General features: G+C 42.8%; 1 long non-coding RNA gene across 2 annotated transcripts; it reads right to left on the minus strand.

Annotated features, from left to right (window-relative positions):
- Nucleotides 1-400: 400 nt before the first annotated feature.
- On the minus strand, nucleotides 401-4,303 carry LOC144785566 (uncharacterized). 2 transcript variants are annotated; one of them, XR_013601966.1, is made up of 3 exons: nucleotides 4,212-4,303; nucleotides 2,676-2,810; nucleotides 401-1,017 (listed from the first exon to the last, which is right to left on the minus strand). It is a non-coding gene; the product is annotated as an uncharacterized LOC144785566 (long non-coding RNA). The 2 variants fall into 2 exon arrangements; XR_013601967.1 differs by having other exon boundaries at nucleotides 4,197-4,303.
- Nucleotides 4,304-18,287: the final 13,984 nt, after the last annotated feature.

Genomic DNA, 18,287 nt, shown 5'->3' on the forward strand with positions numbered 1-18,287 from the left:
TTATTTTACTTTAGCAGTTGCAATATTATTTGTTTGGCTGTCGTCTTCTGTACTGTTCTTTACTTCGTTCTACTTATCCTCCCACAGTCTCTCTCAGGCAAGTGACTGTCTCTTTTTTTGGTTGCAAATGCTAGTGCCAGTGTCTACTACTACCTACCACCACAACCATGGCATCTCCTCCATTGTTTCTGGAAACCATGCAGCCATTGCTGTGCTGAACTTAATCATCATCAATCATAGGTAAGATAAGTTTGGTGAGAGGTATATTGACTAGGAGGAGAGACTGACAGTACTGGTAGGACAAATATAACTCAGTGAGGGGTACTGCATCTATCTATCAGTATGTTACAAATTTGGCAGATTATTTAAATCCAACACTGGCTGCTCCCCTGCAGCAGCATGGAAACCATGTGACGTAAATAAATTCGTAAAACAGTAACCCACCCACAAAACATTAACATTGTATGTGTAAGTAGAAATAAATATAATTTATTTTCCTAACAAAAATAAACTATCCCACACCTGACTCACCCATCTCTCTAACCCCAACCAATGTCCAAAATGAAAAAAGCCCAAACAATGTCCAGGAACTCCAACACCCAATTCCCACCCACCAACAAAAGTAATTAAAAAGGGGCAATGCAACGGGGTCCTTCTACATTCAGCGGGCTTTCAGGTGTTTGTCCACCATGATCTTAACTTGCTCCTCTAGCTGGTCCTCTAGCTGTGCCACCCGGAGGAGAATTTTGCAGCAAAATGCCCAGCAGTTGCACTTACATCCAGGGTGGGAAGCAGCAGTGTTTGAAAATGTGTGGCGGTGGGCGGCTGCCTGACCGCGGCACAGTACCACTGGAGGCGGTGCCTGGCTGGGGCCCGGGGCATTGGAGGAGGCTGCAACTGCTGCCGCCTCCGCCTGAGCCACCAGCCGACGGTACTCTTGGCAGATGGCCTCTAGTTTCCTGCGCCGGGCCCTGGCTGCCAACTCCTTCTGCAATGGTTTTTCATTGGAAGAAGCATCTATATCAAGAAAGAAAGAGAATTGTAACCAATACTCTTAGCAAAACAGTAACCCAAAATTTATTTAACACATAGTGGCACAGTAGCACTAGCAAGCGCAGTACATGACATTTGTGGTAAGTATCTATCCTCCCACTTCCTCGGCCTCTAACATTTGTTGGAGTTTTTCAGGCATTACACTAGCACTAGTATCGACTCCAGTACACAGAACAGCAGTCTTTTTCTTATCTCTAGTTTAGCTAAATAACATAACCTTGTTGTAGCCGGCATGCCAGCTCAGTCAGCTAAGCTTGCACCCAAGACAAACATACGTGTCATGACGTAGACTCCCGTTACTTTTATTTACTACTGTCTGCAGGTGGGGAAGCTCGTATTTTTCTATTACGGGTGGCACTGGTCATACTCTCTCTGTTACATGAAGGGCAATTGCTCAATTTCACTTTCACTCTGCCCTGGCTACTACACAAAGGCAGATTAATATTATATATCTGATCCAATGATCATTGCTTAAATATGGTATGACGACATAAGGTCAGTAGCGGTCAGTGGTGAGCCTGCTCACAGGTGGTGATGTGGGGAGTGGGAGGGGCAGGGTTGGGGTAGTAAACTATGGATTGCGGACAATTACTGGTAAGTAAACATATAAATAAAGAAAATAATTGTGTTGCGCGCACTGCATTATAATCCATACTTTCCTACCCCCCACCCTGCCCCTCCCCACATCACCGCCCACCAGCACTCCCACCACTGACCGCTACTGCATTTGGTTCTTTGTTCATTGATTGTGTAACCAACAGATAGGTCACCCTTTGCAGGCTGGCTGACACAATAGAAAATAAATTAACATAGGAAGGGAGTGGTCTTCGAAGTCAGAGGAAGGCGCTTGATAATAATATATATATGATGTGCTTGCATACTACTGATTCAACTGTATTCTGAAAATACTACTTATATATTCCCTTCCGCTTTGCTACTCTGGCGCAGTGTCTTTTACATTCTCTTCAAAGTAAGACTCTGCAACCAGTGACAGTCTCCACCTATGCTGTCTATGATGATTGAATACATCCAGGCATCCATCCATTAAAAGTAAATGTCTATCATTCTTTTTTAGATATATCTTAACAAACCTTAGTTGGTTTCACCAACAACCATCCATGCGTCAGCTCCTTCCTTGCTTACCTTGGCTTTGAGTTTGACCCATAATTCAGGCTCATGATTCTTGCTATATAGTATCCACCCATAGTGTGTCGCCCACCCAGGCAGGCATCTTCTTTCACCTTCCACCCATGCATCTGATCTGCATGCTTCCAACATATCCTTCTCTGCCAGTCATATCACATCTCGCCCGTCCTTCCTCATTCAACCCTTCTTTCCCTTTTTGTTCAACAACACTTCCATCAAGGTCATCTGATCTGACTTTTAGTCTTCTGCATAAAACTTTCATAGCTGAGTTGGAGTCAGATAGAAGAGGCCATTGGTTACTCAACTCACACTGGTAATGCTATTGCTAATGCCTTGCAAATGCTAAGTAAAGGGTGTCTTCTTCAACTGTTGTATAATGTTCACTACAACTTCATACTAAATAAGTCTCACAGTACAATGAGTGAAGTGACCCTTCCATCTAGTAGTAATGCCAATAAGTAATGATTATAACTTACCACCTCCCACCACTGTTGCTGGCTCCCCCCCTGTAGCTCCTGCAGGTGCCGCATCTTCGCCTGCCCCCTCCGGAATTGCAGCATCGCCATCGTTGCTGGCCCCTCTGGCACTGGTGGTTGGTACTGGTAGTTTGCCTAGAAAAAAAATTACGCATTTTTAGATGCCTGTACCTACCCTATTTTATTTGTTTTCACTAGGAAGATTGAAAAAAAAGTTAATAGTACAACATGTACAACATATATCATCACTAGTCCAAATCAGGTACTAGACTCGAGTAGAGTCAGTAGATAGACGTTAGTCGTGTTCTGGTACCTATGGTCATCTCTAGTCCTACTCTACTCTTTGGAAAGTTAGCCTGAGCCATGTAACCATTTTAGATTCATGTCGACTCTTTTGCTCATGTTACCTCGCAGCTCGTTGTGCAGTAAGACGCCTTTGAGGCCACATGACTGTTGCGTACAAGTGAAGAGGTCGAAAACAAGGCACTTTTTTTATGGAGTTCGGTTAGTCCGTATTGCTTAGCCATAACATGTTACACTTTTTGGCATAACTGCGAAATGCTTGCATAATTGCATTATACTGCCTAACGCGTACTATTTTCTCATAATAGGCAGAAGATTCCCTAAACCAGAGATTTGCAGAGCTTATGATGCATGTAACCAGTATTTCTACGTTCTACGGTGAGGGGTCTCCAAGAATTCACACAGATCTTTTGTCTTCTATCATGCACTTGTAACAAATGTTTACTGTTTTAATCTTATGCATTTTGCTGTTGGAGCTGGCTGCAGTACTAATTTCATAGAACAACGTACAGAGCTTGTTATTTGAAAATAAATAAACCTTTTGAACTTACACATAGACTCTGTGGTATTTGGTGTGGGGGTGGACTTACACGAGTGAGTGAGCGAAAGGGTGTTATGTTCTGGGTTGTGGAATCATTGGGTATCTTCGTGTGGGGGTTTGGGACCTAATGAGACACTATAGCTAGTCGGTCAGGGGATTGTGGGTTCTTCTGACTGAGGTGTGGGTAAGGTCCAACCTCCCATCACCAACATCCTATTTTCTTGTGCATAGTTCTGTATGTGGCTGTGCAGAATCCACACAACAGTAGTAGCCAGTATGTACAATCCTAACAAAATACTAGTCAAATATCTGGTTGGGCATTTTGTTGCTGTGAATTGTCAAAGCCTCAAGATTATAGAGGACAACCCAAAGGACAGGACCCAGTGGCTAGAGCTATAGTTCAATCTGAGTTTTATTCAAAAGAAAACCTTAAATAAAGAGTGGCCAACTGGGCAAGCTTAGCTACAGACAGACTAATAGTAGTAGTACAGAGAGTCATAGCAGAGGCAGTTAGAACTTGAATGAACTTAGAGGCAGGGATAACCAGAATTTGGAAGCAGATAGTCAAGGTCAAAGAAGCTTTTGTAAAAAATAGAATTAGGAAGTGGAAACATAATTAATAGTTTGGAAAAATAAGGTGCAGTTAAAGTTAGGGAAATATAATTGTTAATAGTAACCACTGGAGTAGTTACTGGGGCCAGCAGCAGGGCCCTCGGTAGAGGAGCGGTCCTCTGGTGGTTGTCCCGCCGACTCGGACCTCGACTTCTTGCCCCTGGGTGGTGCTGATCATGTAAAATTTAATAAAGAAAGAGACAAACATTAATGAGTGCTGTGAAACAAATAAATCATTTAAAAAAATGCACAAAAACTTTTTAGGAAACAACAATTGCAATAAAATTGACCTATCTAATCAGATCGACTACTAGCTTGCAGGATTCACGGACCGTCTACTTATTTATGAACACTAATCCAATGTTCCATAATCATTCTGATTCCAGAATACTAACGAAGCCTAAGCACCACCTGACCTAGACCACCTATTCCAGATGGGCCAATTGGTCAGTAACTCTGCATTTCCATTTCTTTTGCCTTAAAAAATGCATAGATGAGATGGAGGACACAACACATGCATGAATTTGTGCATACACAAAATTGGTGGTTGGTTGCGTCTGATCGTTGTTCTGCTACTGACTGACACTGCTAAGCTTACCACTCACTAAACAAACTACAAAAGGTTCTACGGAGGACGGGGTAAGCAGCACTCAGTGACAGAGAAGGCATCACGCAGACCGTAAAAAAAGTTATGAACTAATACTAACTAAACCTAGTATCCATCCACCACTATTTCACAGGAGGACAATGGAAGGACTAGAGTCTCTCTTGCAATAGCATCACCTAACTTCAGTTCTCTAAAGTAAACTCTTACATTAATCAGCCCAAGCTAGCGCAATGTTGCAAAGAAATAAGAGTAGTGCCGAGCACTTGTGTCCTACAATCACAGAAGAGTTTTAAACGTAATTTACCTGCAATGTAGCCAGCAGTAATCTTGTTATTCGTCCAAAAATTATACACAACAATACTTACACTACTACATATTAGCTACTCACCTAGCCCCACGACCTCGACACCTAGCAGGTCCAACAGGTCTGACCACTGGTGGCCAGCTGGTTATCGGTGCGCCGGACACCTGAGCTCGCGTAGTGCAAATAACATCTTTGCGTAGCTTCGCGTAGAGCGACTACGCGAACTACGCCCAGGGTTAGTAGGGACAAATTAAATTATGCAATTTCTCTTTATCCAGTAAAGGGGGCCAGAGCACAGTCATATCAAGATTTAAAGACACATCTTGATCGAGAATATGGTCTCAAAACAGAGACTCATCTAGCCATATAACAGGTTTTTTTTTGTTGCAGTTTTATATAGGGCATATTTGACCCCTCCACTGCCAAAAAAAGGAATGTAATGGGGAGCCATGACCAACAGCCAATTGGTTAGGGGAGCTGTGGGTCAAAAAAGTTTGGTAACCACTGGGCTAAGTTAGGAAAATGCCAACTTTCTTAAAGCGCAATTTTAGAAATGGTAATTTAAAATGAGAGAGGATTTTTCATTACAGTTCCAATGACACCAAACATGAACTAAATACCTGCACTCATTTGGAAATTATCATTTATTAGAAGTAATAAGGTAGGCCCTGCAGTACTTTAAAACAAATGTAAGAGTTTTTCACTATCAGGACATATAAAATTAGGAAGCACACGTCCACTTTTTAAGTATACTGAACCCTGCTCTCTGGGCTGTCAGGGACCTACTGGTGGGCAACATGTATTCTAAAGGAAGGTTTGGGCCTGACAAAAGGTTTGTTTTTCCAGTTCCAACTGGCAGTTTAAAACTACGCACACAGGCTGCAATGGCAGATCTGAGACCTATTTAAAGTGCTACTTAAGTGTGTGGCACAATCAGTGCTGCAGGCCCACTAGTAGCATTTAACTTACAGGCCATGACTACGTGCTGTACCACTTTACATGGGACTTACAAGTAAATAAAACATGTGAGTTGGGTGTAAGCCAATCTACCATGGCTTAAGTGGAGAAACAGGCGCATAGGTGCACAGAGTCCTAAAAAGCCAAGAAAAATGGGTTCAGAAAACAGGAAGGTGAAGGCAAAACAATTGGGAATGAGCCTGTAGAAAGAGCAAAGTCCAATGGCTGGCCTCCTGATCAGAGTCTCAGGGACAGAAAAGGTTCAAACCATCTGGAACTGCACCTGTACCCAGCCTGAGTGAGTCCTAACACTCTAAGTGGAGCTCCTCCAGTCCTGGATCCTTGGTGGAGGTGACAAAGGTATCCAGGTAACCATAAAAGACAAAACGTAAAACTTAGACCATTTGCTTGAGTAAACATTGCTGTGATAACTGAGGAGGCCAGCACCAACCTGCTCATCTATCCTCCAAGCTTCAATAACCAGTCAACCTGACTTTGCGGTAGCACCCACTATGTTCTTCTCCGCAGCAGCAAATCCTGTTCAGCTATCCTTGGCCAAAGGAGAATCCAGCCTTGTGAAACTCTTATTGACTATAGCCTCCAGCTTCATCCTGCCCATCATTTTCAACTTCCAAAAAACAGAGACTAATGGGGATATTAACAAGAGAAGTGGCAGAGCATGTTGTTATCCTCCTTGACTTAACGACATGCTCCACTACTTCAGAAACGCAGGGCGGCACCATATTAACAAGAATTTGGTGCAGCTGTGCGTTTCTGCGTGCGCTGGCGCTACACATAGCAGTGTAGCGCCAACGTAGGCACACTTGCATCAAAGTGAAAGGGTGTATGCTTGCAGGGAAAGATTGTTTATGTACAGGAAGGTCCCCATCCTACCCATAAACAATCTTGAAATGCTGTTTTGTCACTTCTATGTGTGCTGCTTAATGCAAATATGCAATGTTACTGTAAATATGCCCCTAAGTCTGAGCATAGAAACCTTCACCCCAACTTCATCCATAGTCTAAAAAATGATGACGCCTCCTTCTCAGACACTGCCTGCAGCCTCGCCCCCTAAATTTCACCTTCTGAAACAACATTTTGGTGAAAAGGGAAGCGCTGACAGGGCACAATGCACTCTATGTATCTAGTTCACTCTCCATCGTGGTTAGCCATGTTTTTCAACTTTAAATCGCTCTCACACAACTTGATGTCTGCGGTTGGCACTTTGAACTTTTAGGCACTCGTTCCTACTGTAAACTTTACAAATTCATAACACAGGTTCTACTGATTGGATTTTTGTTGTTTTGAGTTTCAAATTATAAATAAAAATGTACTTTGGTGTGGAATTTTTCTTGTGTTATGTTTTCACTTTATTGCTTTTTGTGTTCTGCATACATACTTTTGAATGCTTTTGTGGCAGACTACAAGAAGGTTAAGACTAGGTTAATTTAATCATTTTTGGGATTTCCTCTTGACAGGGTTTGTGGCTGATGGTTGATCAGGATTACCATCCCACTCAACCAACAAACCAATTTCTCACAACAACATCTCATCACCACTGCGATGAGAGAACTCCAGCTCCTGAGGATTAAACCAATTCAGAGCAAATCTTGTGTGCTCTCATCCTCAACTGTAGGAAGCTGGCTCTCTATATTGTGTACTAAAATGAACTATACTGTGCAGAGAGTCCAGTGGGTCCTTTACTGGTACACAGAGGGTAAAGTAGATAAAGCTAGTGCTCTTTTTTGGTAGTGTGGGTGGGCAGTTAGGCTTATCAGAGGGTAGTGCTAACAATGAGACACACATTCACTCAAAAATAAATCTGATACCAATTTGTAAAAATAATATCAAAATGTATGTTCAAAGTTCAAAATGTATGTATTCTTTAAGACCAAGAGTTTTGATCTACAGTAAATTCTTTAGGAGTTACGATTTTTAAGAGTTCAAAAAATATATCACTTTTGTGCACAATTATGCCCCATTGAAGGCAATGTGGGAAAAGCAGAAAAATGCATATAAAATTAGGCAATGCTTTCACGAAGTTCACCTTCTCTTTTTAGGTCAAAAACAGAACAAGGTCCAAAGTTCCAGCAGTAGAAGATTGGGAGCATCCTGGATTCAGCCAGGAGCAGGGAGCTGAAGGTGTTGGCAACTGGTGCACTATGACAAAGATGGGCACCTGGAAAGACACTGCACAGTAGTATTCAAAGGTAAATCCGGTGGGTCCCACTGGAGAGAAGAGGTTGCAAGGGTTGCAGGACCATGAGATCACAGCTGGTTCATCATTCCAGGGGCTGGTGGGGCTGAGTGCAGCACAGATAGGTCAGCCTGGCATTGTACTTTGAGAAGCCCTTGTGGTCAGGTGCAGGGAACTTGGAGAGGTGATTTCAGGACAGTTGGGCCACTCAGGATGTGGGTCTCAGGGGTCTCGGTGTCCCTTGATGGGTGCTTGCTTCCTGGGTAGTTGGGATCTGACATGGACTCTTAATCTTGCTGTTAGGTGTAGGAGGTCTGGTACCCAGGGTATCAGTACGGTCAGCGCTGGTAGTTTCTGGTGTCTCCAAACTTGTTGGTGAGACAGATCTGACCCTCCGGAGCTGATGTACCACTTTTTGTGCAGGTGCTGCCTCAAAGTCGTTGGGGAGAAGCATGTCGACAAAACGGACTCCGCGGAATCGGTGCCTGTGGTGTGCAGGAGAGTAAAACCTTCAGTCCAAGGGAGTTTATTTTGACAGTTGGAGGTGTGCCAGGATTCCTGAAGTCTTCAAAGGTTCAGGATGACACAGCACATACCAATTGTCATGTCCTAGAGGCAGCAGGCAGGGTTTGGTGCCAATTTCTTCTGCAGCATCAGTTCTCAGGCAGCTGGTCTTCTTTGTCCTTTTCTTCTGCCACACCTTAGGGGTGGTGCTGGCTGAATGTGGTCTCTCCTCCTCATCTAACTGATTTTCCAGCCTGCCCTTCAACCAAATGTGAAACTGGAAAAGGGGGTTTGGCGTCATCCACTATCTGGGGAATCCTGGGCTGAACTTTAAAGACTGCAACACCTTTAAAGCTGTGTGAAGCACCTCCGCCCAGAGCAGGCTTTATTTCTGGCTTCTAGGAGGGCAGGCTCTCACCCCACGAGGTCAGAAACATGTCTGGTGGTGGCAGACTGGTTATGACTAGTCAGAGACGACACCAGTGCTTGGTAGATTTTGATCAAGATAGTCCTTAATTGTTTGATCAAGATAGTTCTTGGCAGCGAATGCTGACATTACAATCTGTTACTGTAGGAAAGTAGGATCTGCTCTCATGGTTACCCCCACTTTTGGCTGGTATTAAACAGTTTTTTTACTAGTCTGGCTGGGATCCTGCTAATCAGGACTCCAGTCACTGTGCTTCCTCCCTAAATTGGTTATGGTAAATACCTTGGTACATTCCTATTTGGCTACCTGGACACCCTGGTAAGTCCCTAGTATATTGTATTAAGTTACCTAGGGCATGAGTACACCAGGGGTCCCCTATGGGCTGCAGCATGTGTTATGCCACCGAAGAGGGACCCTCCAAACCACCACTACAGGCCTGCCATTGCAGCACGTGTGAGTTTGTGTGTGCGCCACTCACAACAGATATGTTTCCTTATATCTCAAACTCACTGCACTTGAGACCTATAAGTCATCCCTCTAGCAGGCCTTTCAGTCTTAGAGGCAGGGTGCTCAATTCCGAGTGTGAGGGTGGCCTTGCATTAGCAGAGCATGTAGTGTGGGCTGGGCCTTGTTGCGCACATTTTTAAGTTAGCATACGCTTATTAGAACTTTAAATACAATTTTACCTTTTGCTGCTTTTGCACACAACACTGCATATAACTGTTGTTGTAAGTTAGGCTGCATAAAATGCTTCACATGAGAATGGCTTGTTTTCAGCATCCTTAGACTTGCATCAAGACTCTATTCTGCACACTGAGTTCTAAAGCTTCAAGGTCATCATAACAAGGTAGCTGTTGTTCGAAGCTGATCAGCTCACATTTTTAGACATAACACAAATGCAGATACAGCCAACGTGATTCTGCCACCTTTATTATCACACTGTAAGCATGATTCAAAACACTTGGAAGAAGCCTGTTTTTCGAGAGAGACAGAGAGCTTTTGCAGATCCTGATGTGATCGATTCCCGCTGATTCTAGAGGTATGGGGTCCCCGTACAAGCCTAAGAGACCTTCTATATTTTAAAAAACATAGTTCCTACATTGGGAGGGTGAATTACTAGGCGCTAATGGACCTATTTTCACCATCATTGTAAAATGATTTCTCCTTTTGTGTTTTACGGAATTGTAACAATGCTGATCATATTATTTCTAATCATATGTCTGCTTATGTTAGCAAAGACACTGCTTCTTAGAGCACGTCGTTAAAAAAAATATTTTAACCTTACCCGTGTTTCTTTTTTACTCCTGTTGTGGACTGGTATGAGAGTATAACGAAAAAGTGTTCCTATTTCCCAACATTCCTGAATATAATTGTCATATTGATACGCATTGCCTGTATGCTGTGTTTAGTTAGCATGAGCTTATTAGAAGATTAAACGCCTTTTTTTCCTGTCTGCTGCTTTTGCACACGACACAAAAACTATTGTTATAGCTTTGAGCCTAGTAGAGCGCTTTGGATTCACACAAGAATAATATGTTATTAATCTGATATCAGCTTTGCTTAGTGAACTATGTCTGTACTCTGAGTGCTGAAGCCTTCAAGGATAACACGACACAGTGGTTGTTGTGAGGTCTGATCTTCGCACCTTCCTAGACATAACATACATACAGCGGCAGCCAAATTCCGGCTTTAGGCACGATTTATATTGCTTCACGCAGCGCACTCACACACACTTGATGGTGCTTCGCATGCAGAGAGCTGGTGGAAGATGATGTGATCCCTTACCACTAGGATCTTGAGGTATGGGGCCGCCCTGCTAAAACCCAATGAGACCTTCTTAGATATAATATAATATGCTAGTTAGAGAGGGTGAGAATCAGGTGTTGTTAAACCCGATTCATTTCAGCATTTTATCATGTTGTCACCTTGTGTATTCTATGGACTAGTAACTATGCTGATTATTTTGCTTCTTATAATATGTTTGCTGGTATTATCTAAGATACTGCGTTTGAGAACTCTGCATTAGTGAATAAACATTTCAAATATGCTTGCGTCCTCATTTACTCCTGGTTTTGAATTGAAACGATTGTATAACAAAAGAGTGTTCATGTGTTCCACGTTACCCGAGCTAATCTAAGTCCATGTTCTGGTTTGTCTAAGCATTGGGAGTTTGTAATGACCAATGAGACACTGTAGCTAGTCAGGTAAGGGGATTTTGGGTACTAAGTGAGTTTTGGCACACCCTTACTTACTGAGGTTCCAGGTCTCTATGCACAGTTCTGTAGGAGAACAGGATCCCTGCTACATAACCAAAGTCACATGTTCTGGGTTGTCTAATCATTGGTAGCTTTGCTATGGTGAACAGCCTTTACGACACGGCTGTTACACCGCCTTGCCGTTACAACGCGGTCTTTTCAACGCACTTGCGCTGGAGGGCGCTGAAGGACAAGGAATTTTTTAATTTACTATCCAACACCTTCCCTACTGTACGTAGGCTGGTGTTGGAATATTAAATTAAAACATTCCTAAGTCTGCACCCCCTCCAACGCAAGTCGTGGTAACGACTTGCATTGAAAAAAAACGCGTTGTAACGGCACGCGTTGTAAAAGTATGCGTCGTAATGCCGTACATCCCTTTGCTATAGGACGAAGAGCTAATGTGACACTGATGCTAGCTGGTTTGGATTTCTAGGCACTAAGGTGAGTTTTTTGGTACTAAGTGAAAAAAGTAAGAGGAGCACTCAGAGTTTAATCTCAAGGACAACTTTAAACTAACCTAATCCAAGGGTGCTCCACTACAGGACTGTGTTGGCTAGCACAAAGAATTAAAACAGATAATTAATTAGGAAAAAACCTACTTGTAGTGAGCACTGTTCCTACTGGGAAAAAAACTTTTTCCAACAGATTAAGAGAACAACTAATCAAATTAGTCAAAGAGTAAGCATTGTATGATTTCACGTTCTATTATTTAATTGATATTCATAGAACTTTTATAACAACATGTATGCATTAATACATTGTATTCATGTATATTGGTATACATTGGTTGTAACTATCAAAACCTACCCATCTGTTTCATAAGAATGAGATTTTGTACATGACACATATTATATTTACATATTTTTTAAACATTTCAGAAACCCTGATCTTGAATGATGCATCAATTATTATAAGTTGATTTTCTTGAACCACGATGCCCAATGCATTTCGCGACCTAACTAAACCCTTCTTCAGGGGAAAATTCCTAGAACATACAAAAAGCTAATCAGTACATACAAATAAAATGAATATTTTCAGCTTCATATGAACTGTTTGAAAATGAGAGACACTGAAGGGGTTAAAAACTGGAACATGATAGCGTAGAACGCTGTACAATGTTATGGAATAGAACTCCCATATAATATTCTACCTAACTGTCAAAACATCAGCGATAGAACATGAAACAAATAACATCATGTGTTGGCCAAATTATACCTCCTGAATGATTGTTTAGCTTATAATACTAAAAGTCCTTGCAAGTAGAAAAAACGTAAACATGGTACATTATAGAAATAATATAGCGCCAAATATAAATACAGAAAGATTCACATGAATCACACTTCAAATCAGAACTCTACAATATCATTTGAAATAACATTGTAACATGCTAAATATAATGAATTCTGTGATGGTCCCTTGGAGAAAAGAAAACCGTTTTACACAATCATAATGCCATACACATTCATCTGGTATTATAATGCTAGTCACAATTTTGTTACACCCCTTTTAGATGTATGCGTGCTATTTATGCAGAAAATCCTAGTACTGGATTAGAACAAGCTGCCGGTGACAAGGCCTATGACTAAATAAAGAACAGCAGACTCCTCATATCAACAATATACTGTTAATAAAGGTTGCGGAAAACCTAGGAAGTTAATTATATACCTAGCGTGCTGGTTTCTTGTTGGAAGAAAGAAGGGAGCTTCTGTGAAAAACGAGTCTACGTGGTATCGTCGCTCTCAGAACCACGTGCAACTGCCAATACGCAACTCTAAACAAACGAAGAACAGATACTAAAATAAGAAATCGTATATAAACAATAATGCTTCGAGACCCATGTTGTCCTGAAAAAATACTTAAAAGCGCATACCTCGGACTCGCTGGAGATAAGTTCGAGGGAGGAGATACAAGATAATAAAACGGTGGTGGTCACTGAACAACAGAGAGTTTTTTGGTACACCACAATTCACTGAGGTCCTAGGTCTCTGTGCACAGTTCTGTGTAGGAGCAAAATACCTCCGACAACCACCCTTACAAACTCCGGAGTTCACTCTCCAGACTTTAACAGTGAATCAGTTGATGCGCATTTCGGCCTGACCTTTTCCACAGCTCCAGGTTCAACCTACCCTTCTTCTTCTTGGGTTTTCTGCCTTCCGTTGCCTCGAGGGGACCGTCGCTGCTTGCTTGCAGTCGCGGCCCAACACCAGCTGTCCCGAGGTCTCTGCGCCGGCCGGAGGGAACTACAATATTCAGAATCCCCGGCGGCGCGGGGATTACACGTTCAGACCCAGCGCCTGGAGGCGCATAAAAACACCTAAGGCCCCACCCAGTGCGGGATACGCATTTCGGCCTGACCTTTTCCACAGCTCCTGGTGCAACCTACCCTTCTTCTTCTTGGGTTCTCTGCCTTCCGTTGCCTCAAGGGGACCGTCGCTGCTTGCTTGCAGTCGCGGCCCGACACCAGCTGTCCCGAGGTATCTGCGCCGGCCGGAGGGAACCACAATATCCAGAATCCCCGGCGGCGCGGGAATTACACGTTCAGACCCAGCGCCTGGAGGCGCATAAAAACACCTAAGGCCCCACGCAGCGGGGGACGCGCGCGGGTGAAGCCCGGGCCAAGGACGGGCCCGTCCCCGCCCATCAGAGGTCGGTCGAGGCTGGGCTGGGCCCACTCCCTAAGTTCCCCTTCCCTGATTCCATCACAGGGAGAGCAGAAAGTAAGGACAACTTCCCACTCTTGGCTATTTGATTGTTTAATAACGTGACTCTATACATATTCGGAACTATTAGTGTATTATAATCATTGTGCACTGTACCCCTATCTCTACAGCCGGGTTCTTACCACACTATTAGAACTTAGAGGTTTCCCTCAGGAGAAACAGCAAAGGGCCTTGGGGATTACGTACTAATTACTATTCTACAAGAGCCCGTTGATCAACTTTACCTAACTGTTCTAGAAGTCCCATGGGTAAGAGAAAGATGCCTAGTCCTAAGGGGAGGGGACAGGCCCGAACTTCGGGCGACACGCAGCAAACACTACTAAGTTACCTCACAGGCGCCATGGGCGCTCTAGATAAACAAATTTCATCGGTGGTTCAATCACTGGAAGCAGGTACTGCCTTGCTCCCGGATCAAACAGAGGCCCTAGAAACCCTGGTGGTAGCTCCACAAATAAAATCAGCTGTAAATGGCTGTGTACAAGTGCATTCTGATGGGATAGTAGTAAGTGATCCAGACTCCCCGAAACAGCCCCCCCCCCCCCAGAAAAAGCAGAGGAACCCAGTACAAGACATGTAAAGAACGGGCGTGCAGATTCAGGGGGAAGGTAATACCACTTCCCAAAAATTACCGAAGCACACATTGTCGCTAAACACAAAACAGGGTCATCAAGGAAAAAGGAGGGTGAGGTCTAGAAAGGGCTCTCATAAGGGGAAGTAAGACACTAATAGAAGAAGTGAAAATAATTCCGATGAATTAAAAAATTTAGTGACACTGGTTGAAAGATTGGATCTTTATTTAAGAGTTAGACTGGACCAAATGAGTGATAGAATAGAAAAAATAGAGCAAACAATCGCAAAAAAAACCTGATTCTGAGAACGGGAATTCTCAGAACCTGGCAAACTCTGACCAAGCCTCTGTGATTACAGGGAATAATATATTAACTAGTCAGCTACATCCCATAGATATCGATATCGATGCCACCATAACAAACCCACTGATCCAGCCAAATCTCCCGAATAATATCCATCGGTCAGTTAATGACCCACTCCTAACGAAGAACACTTTAAACACATTTAGTATCGACCAACATCTTCATTTACCACCGGAGACAACTCCGTATGTAGTTGTCTTAACCAATGTCCCAAAATTAGCTCCATCGCAAAAAGAAAGTTGGGACTCATTGAAGAATAAATCTCTCTATTGGTTAGGAGAGAGGACGGGAATAACCCACCAATTGTTCAGTGAGATTAAGAGGGCTAGGAGGATACAACGGGTTGGGTCTCGCACTAAAACTTGCCAAGGCGACTGTATAGTCCTTACCTTTAAAACCCCAAAATTAGTGAAGAACATATTATGGGCAGTTCGTGGGCATTCACCAGTTTTAGGAGATATTAATGTCCTGTCTTTAGGTTTTTTTCTATCCACCTTGTTCCAGGGTTGACCCTAATAAAACAAACTTACATACTTACATATCAACACCCACGGTCTTCACCCTGGAAATCGTCAGTACCCCCATCTAACTAATAGATTTAGTGTCCTATCGGGTCTTGAAGACACCGATTGACTTAACATAATGGAAACCGATCAACAACAAAAAACTAGAGGCCAGAACCCATGCGCCCCCATAGTTAATATTCCTTCTCCCTATATTCAAAAATCCTTCGGATTTAAAGAGAGCACAAGATCTCAGGAAAACCATATTACCTTACAAATAAAAAATCCAGTCCTTTACTCATGCAATACAAAGCCGCAGATACAGATGGAACCACCGATCGTGGCTCAACAGGATAGACCCCTATGCTCTAGGACTAATGATAAATCAGGATCCTATGAGAACGAAGATTGGGATAGGTCAGGGATTGACATAGTCTTTTGGAATATAGCGGGTCAAGTAAATTCTCAGTTTTATGTTTGCAGGAAACATGGGCTACTTCTCCAATACATATGGAGGGGTATAAAACCTACTTTTCTCCTGCTATCCCTGCTACATCCGGAAGAACTAAAGGTGACATGATAACCTTAAGTTAGAGACAAACTTTCAAATTATCTCCCTGGGAATTAGCAAACAAGAGATTTACCTTCTGGTTAATTTCTATAATAATATCTATAACATGCAGTTGATTCCTGTGTTGAAAGAGATTAGGTCCACCTTGCTGGACTTTAAATTTAAGAGCTCCAAAAATGTGTATATAATTTGGGGAGGTGATTTTAATTGATCACTGTGTGGTAAAACTAGCGGTACTGTTTGCGGCCTGGTTGATGAGGAGGGGAAAAATGTTATTCATTTCCCTCATACGCTAATTGAGAACTGTTTAAATGAAACCCTTTCCCTAATAGATCTCACAATAGCCAATGAGCTGGTTATACCTCAGGTCCCGCTGACCTAGACGTTTAGTGGAAAAGGAGCAAACTCTATAATTGATTTTATATTTGCATCGAGAAATGCAGCGTCCCGTATACTACATTTTAAAACTCACAAAAACGCGATTAGTGACCACTTCCCGATTAGTTTAAAAGTAAATAACCCAAATATTTCTAATCGGAAGCCCAGGTTTAAAGCATTGGCACAGGACAAACTGATCTTAGGTAGACTAAATGGATACTCACTGAAATGGGAAAAAATTAACCCAACACAAATAACTGAGACCGTAGTAAAAAACTCCTGTGACTTCATTGAGGTATGCCTGAGCGATTCTCCCTCGCACATGGAGATTTTAACAAGCTTTGAAGCTATAGTAGGAATAGTAAAAGACGTTCCTAATGTACAACAGAGGAGAACAAAATTATCTAAGGGTTGGTTTAATAGCAAATGCACAAAGGCATATACTGCCTTAAAGGATTCCCTACGAAAACCAAAAAGAAATAAAAATGAAATAGCACTTCTGAGGAAAGTCTACAATAAGGCCATAAAAACAAGGAAGCTTGAAATAAAAAAATGAGGCCTGGGATCAATTACACAAGAGCTGCTTCGAAAAGGATTCCATGTCCTTTTGGAAAATAGTTAAAATGCCCTTCCTAAATGTTGATAGTGAAACCCCGAAGATAGAGGTAGCCATAGACGAAAAAGCATGGATAGACCATTTCTCACAGATTTTTAGAAGAGTGACAAAGGAAAGTACCTCACCAACTGATAGCGATGGGCTAAATTGTACCTGTTTCCCCACACCCTTCCCTATCCCATTTGATATTTCCATACAAGAAGTAGAAATTGCATTGAAAGCTAGCAAGGGGGTAAGGCACCAGGGCCCGATGGGGTCCCTGTGGACCTGTACAAGCATAATATGGACCTCTGGACTCCAATACTCACAAGAGTCCTGCGAGCATCATGCGCAGTCTGCCTCATCGAGTCCTGGACTAAATCTATACTGGTCCCTATATTCAAAAAGGGTGACCGTCAGAGCCCGACTTGCTACCGGCCAACCTCCCTTTTGGACTCCTTGGGTAAGGTACTGGGACGAATTATCCTTGGCCGTCTAATTGATTGGTCAGAGGACAATAACATTCTCTCTGACATTCAGTATGGGTTCAGGGAGGGCATGTGTACTACAGAACAAGCCCTTAATGTGGCCTTATTAATGGCCAAATACGCTAGTGCTAAGGGGGGTGGTTTTTATATGGCTTACGTAGATTTGTCAGCAGCATTTGACTGCGTAAGCCATCCCAAACTGTGGAAGGTACTGGGTGAAATGGGGGTTGATCCCGCTCTATTAAATCTTCTAAGAGAATTCTATTCAAATGCTACGGCCAGAGTTAGATATGGAATAGGGGGGGATCTCACGGCGCCGTTCAGAGTGGAAAGAGGGTCAGGCAGGGCTGCGTACCGGCCCACATTCCTGTTCTCGCTCTATACCAATGGGTTGGAGCGGGCATTGTTGGAGGGGTCCCGGGACCTACCCTATCTGGGAAAAAGACCAATACCCGCTATACTCTACGCGGACGACACCGTAATAATAGTGCAAACTCCCCTTGAACTTCAACATGCAGTGGATAGATACCACACCTATATGGCCGAAATAGATTTAAAAGTAAACATAACATTAAAAAAACCTTTGTCATGACTGCAGCGGTTGGGAACAAGAAAACACGCAGTATATTTATTTATCAACTCAAACTGGAAACCATCACTGCGTACCTCTATCTTGGTATCCTAATAGATAATAAATCTTCTTGGAAGCAGGCAA

This window comes from Lissotriton helveticus, chromosome 10 (assembly GCF_964261635.1).
Source record: "Lissotriton helveticus chromosome 10, aLisHel1.1, whole genome shotgun sequence".
Taxonomy (NCBI): Eukaryota; Metazoa; Chordata; class Amphibia; order Caudata; family Salamandridae; genus Lissotriton; species Lissotriton helveticus.